Source organism: Mizuhopecten yessoensis, unplaced genomic scaffold, assembly GCF_002113885.1.
Source record: "Mizuhopecten yessoensis strain PY_sf001 unplaced genomic scaffold, ASM211388v2 scaffold8361, whole genome shotgun sequence".
NCBI classification, from domain to species: Eukaryota; Metazoa; Mollusca; class Bivalvia; order Pectinida; family Pectinidae; genus Mizuhopecten; species Mizuhopecten yessoensis.
In genome coordinates, this window is record NW_018407509.1 from 1,118,419 (window position 1) to 1,123,569 (window position 5,151).

The 5,151-nt window shown below is 34.1% G+C and overlaps 1 protein-coding gene across 3 annotated transcripts in view; it reads left to right on the forward strand.

The window, feature by feature from the left end:
- Positions 1 to 3,967: 3,967 nt before the first annotated feature.
- LOC110455672 (unconventional myosin-XV-like) overlaps positions 3,968 to 5,151 on the forward strand; it is a 125,171-nt gene continuing 123,987 nt past the window's right edge. For all 3 annotated transcript variants that reach the window (XM_021505938.1, XM_021505934.1, XM_021505937.1), the window contains exon 1: positions 3,968 to 4,186. The gene's annotated coding sequence lies outside the window, so the exon portion shown is untranslated. The remainder of the gene's footprint in view (positions 4,187 to 5,151) is intronic.

The window sequence follows — 5,151 nt, forward strand, 5'->3', positions numbered from 1 at the left end:
ATTATGATCAAGTGTATTCGTGAGAGAAAGATCGTACAATAAATAACGATAGTCTAGGTATGTGAAAAATGATAGATAACCGAAGGGACGACAAAACCGATATTTGAACTCAAAATCGGTAGCACTGGGGCAAAATATGAACAAAGGACAACTTTACATGGTGTCCCTAGAAGAGGGGAAAAGGAGAATAAGTCCAGGTGTGCCGGAAGGGTAGGCGCCGTCTACTTCATTAACGACACCGCCATGTAAATCTGGATCAAGTGCAAATGATATCATGTCGTCACAGCGAAACCTGGAGGTATTGACAACAAAACAACAACGCACGCTAATGAAAATTATCAATAATATCGACCTTCACATAACACAAAATATAGCATATCTGAGTCAGATTATGATGGCGACCATAGCATGTGTCAATTTTCTTTATTAACCATGTTCCATTAACCTTTATCTTTTAAACTCTGTGCTGCTTGTATCATATGTCAACATTTATCACGAAAAATCGTGATATTCTGAGCAAACTCTTAAATATCTAATCAACTGCGACATATAAACACCGTAGGTTTGGGACGCGTGGGTGTTACTATCCAGAAAGGGAACGAGCACGATCCGAAACTCGCTTATTGTACAGCTTAGTATTTGTTTTAAACATATTTTATTGTAATTTATATACAATGGGAGTTGGGCGCAAGATTTTACAACTTATATTAAGCCCTTTCCCTACAGCTTAGTAGTGCGCTACCCTTGCTAAATGTCGAAAAGGGTCTGAAGTGGAAGAATCGGTAGTATCTTTCGAGAATACAGTTACCTCCCTTTAATGTCCGTTTGAATACAGCAGTAGCACAGTTGGGACTAGCACACTTTCCTGGACCAGATAGCGCTGTGGGTTAGAGCGATAGGCTACTAAAATGAAGTGTCCCAGTGTTCGAATATCGGTCTAGCCCCATGCTGATTCTTTTTTCATCCATAACACTGTTGTTAATTACATTTTGTTAAAAGTCCTGCAAGGTATATGGTTTTCCCTTCAGAAAAGATCTATTATTAAAGATATAGTCATGCCGGACAAAAACCAGTTCCCAACATTTAGTTATAGTTTTTGGCAGTGATATGATCGACCTTGTCAATAAATCTTGAGAATTAAATATAGCACATCAAAAAAAAAAGAAGAAAATAGCACATTTCAACCAATGACGTAACCATCAATACACGCTCACAAGAGAAGATAACTCTGCAATATGCAAAGACGGAATAGGCAATCAAAGGTGACCATTCCTTACTGGATAGAATTTTAATAGAAATATCTTACATGTCTGAAAACGAATTAAAGGTGACATCTTTCATTTAAATTAGTTTATCCCCTGAAGTATATGAGATATCCATTTTGTTTTAATTTTGTGTTTTTTTTGTGTTTTTTGTTTTTGCAATAACTATAAGTTATTGTGGCTTGAGTGTGATTTTATTACGGAATTTTCAATTTGCTGTTATGCAGTTTTTCAGAAACCAGTAAAGAGAGGCACAGATTGAACGCAAGTAAAGAAAGAATACGACATGTGAGCTTATGAAGAAAGACAACTCCTTCCATCCTAGACTAACTCAAGGACGATAACTCTTGTTTCCTTGATCACATAGGAACCGCTACAAGAATTATTTTGACATTTGAATCGAAATATTTCCAAGTATTAACTAGAAATGTTTTAAGTGAGCGGTTGATATTTTTTAATTACATATAATGGTGTTCGCTAATTGTGCTTGGACAGATAATAAATTAAATGAAAAGAAACATATCGTGTTTTAATAATATGTTTGATTTCTTCCCCATTATAGCACGTATTTACAAAAAAATGTATAATGTGACGTCATTGCACATAAAATGCATGTTTTTAGTTGAAATGAACGTCTTATTAAAAAAATATTTAAAAAAAAATAACACACAAAAAGAGTAAATAGGAAATAAAAACCTTTGTCATTTTGTCTTATCGTTTTAATTGTTGTCAGTCATATCACTACGTATCCAAGCCTTGCCTTTGTTCTTGTTACGGTATCAAATATTAGCATTGAACAACAGGTGTTTAGCCGGTCGATTTGGCTTGTGTTGTGTTTAAATGAAATTCAATATCAAGGAAGTTACCCACAAAGATATTTGATTGTGTCATGTCTGTTTGACATATCTGTTTGGCTTGTATATCAATAAGAAAAAATAATAGAACAAAACAAACAGACGGACAAATAAACAAATACAACGTAAAGGTATAAAGACAAATATTTTTGACACAATTTTAAACAAATGACTAGTTAAAAGGTCCATTCGGGAAATAATGCAGACTTATATAAATGTATTCTACTTCCTTGAAGTACATTTCTGCAAAGTCTACCAAACTCGCCAGCCTCTGGAGTGACAAAGTAGGATATTAAAAACTAATTTAATGTTTACTACACGTCATTTACTAAGTTATTTCCTGCAATAAATTTAAATAATATTATTTGAAAAGGGAATGTACTCCCCCCCCCCCCCCCCAAAAAAAGAAGAAAATAGCACATTTCAAAATTAAATGTAGGTTGGAGAAAAAGTGATCGGTTATACCCTGATTATCAAAATTTCTTACCACTTTCGCGTTCTGGAACGTAGAGAGCAAGGAACGTAATGGGACAAAATAATAATAATAATAAGTGTCAACAAATGCTTAATTGAAACTAGGGCGAAATATGAACAAAGAAAATAAATTACATCGAGACCAGTGAAAAAGTACACGGAGAATAAGACCAGGTGTTCCGGATGGGTCAGCGTCTTCTGCTTCATCGACGATACCCGCCATGTAAGTTTAGGTCAAATCCAAGAATTGTCACGCTCTCAAAAGGGATCGAGAAAGATGATACTGAAAGAGTTAAAGCAAATAGTATTAATTACTCGCATAAAATCGTTGCATATGCAAACACAAATCTATTTGACTGATATATATATACAAGACACGGGTAGCAATGTATACGTACAAGAAAGCCATCCCAAGATAAAAGTTTACTAGGTTTTGATATTTCTAATTCATCATTGAAGAAATCTATAAAAATATAAAAAAAAATATTGTAAAAACTTAAAGCTCTGCAATTGTGACAGCACATCAGTTTTGATGTCTTCAAATTCCCCGAAAAAACTATAATGTATGCGCCCCATACTTTTTGAAACATTTATGAAACAATCCTTTTCGTGATTATCAAAATTGGCCAGTGTCTTGTTAACTTCTTCATTTTGAATATTTCTGACCCAGTCCGTGAATTAGGTAGGAAAATATTTCTCGTTTTTTTCTATAAACCAACATGAAAACCTCCCATCTTTGCATAATAAATAAGTCGTCTGCTTCGATCCAATCGGCATATAAACACGTCGTGGCCAAGCTTATAAGAGGCTGTAATCGTTATTTGTGTATGTTTTACCCCCGGAATTAGTAAAGAATGTAAAATGAAAAATGAACAAAAGATTTATGTAATCCTCCTTCCTGACTCTGGTAATTTGATCCAAGCGCCATCTGCTGACTAACTTGAAGGTAATTTTTCTCGAGGTTACGATGCGACATATGTGGCCTATATCTTATTTCGTGATCAAAACAAATCAGCAAACAGCAAAAAAAAAAAACCACCAAAAAACATCGTAAAAAATGTTTCACTCATATTTCATTGTGTGTGTTTTTTTCCCCATTATTTTCACTACTAAACTGGCCTTAAAGAAAAGAAGTAAAATAAAATTATGAAATTATATTTTATGGTATCATTATAATTAACAAACGCTATTATTAATTTATAAATTACTCTTAATCTGTTTACCGGTGACGCAAATTCAATCACTGAGGAAATGTACAAGAAAAGTGAAACAAATTCACACGTGTTTTTCGCGGCAATAGCTACAGCGCGACCTTTGACACCGTGCTATTTCATCCAATAACTTTGCAGTATCGCGATCGGGGCGCCATGAATATTCATGACAGTTACCTGTCGGCACTATGTTGTGGAGAGCAGAAAATCGATAGCGATCGTGTTTGCAATGGACGAGGATAGAACACGAAACATGTACCAAAAGTAGAATAAGTTGTTCATTTTCTCACCTAACTCACGGACTGTGTCAGAAAATACTGAAATATATTCCGAATTTGGAGACTAGTTCCATTAATCTCAAAGGCTGCGCGTAGCTACAGTCCAGGTAAGTGTGAAATGTTCGTCAATGAATGGGGGCCTTCCGTCTAAATGTCCCGTGTTCAATCGGGTAGATATATAGCTGTCAAACACAAGTAGCCCTATAACATTTGTATGGACAGTGAAGGAGTTCATATTTTTTAATTAGAGACATAATATAATATTTCTATGGTCTGTGTTTATATAGCTTAGCTCTGTTATCTTATTGCAATATTGACATAAATGTATTCCTGTATTCGGAATAATGTCGTCGGCATATTACCTATATTTATATATATGCGGTAGGACGTAGCATGGTACGTATATATAATATACGTGTAGCGTACAAGTGGTTATACATACGTTTTGTAATTGTCTTTAGAAGTGTTTCGTTTACGTAGTTCTACCTGGTGTATATACCTGCTCAATTATATACATGTACAATGCCTATATAGTAGTCAACTTTATATAATACCTGGTACGTAAAAACCATTTACCTGTCTTCAGGTGGCTTGTCGAATCCACACCTGTGAACATATATGGTATAATGATTGAATACATATATATACTTATGTGTATCATACACAGTTTACCTTGGTTTTCATTTTTTATGTTAAGTTAATTACAACTAAACTTCTGAAGAATATATACCTGCACTTTTAGCTCAGATACCTGTAATTTACCTGTGCATGTATATAAGTATTGATTGAAACATTGATACATCTTAATCTCTTCATCAGATCTAGCTGTGAATTAAATGTCTGAAATACAGCTAATTTGTATGCATAAATATTTAATAAACATTCACTTTTATAATCTATGATTATATTTATGTCTACTCATGATCAATTGTGTTTTGCCAACAAACATATTGTAACTGGTTTTTTTTATAAACATGTTTTAATGCAACCATATAAATATATACTCACTCACAGCTACATATAGACAATGATTGAAATACAAGGGCATTTCATAGGGGGTGGGGTGGGCGGG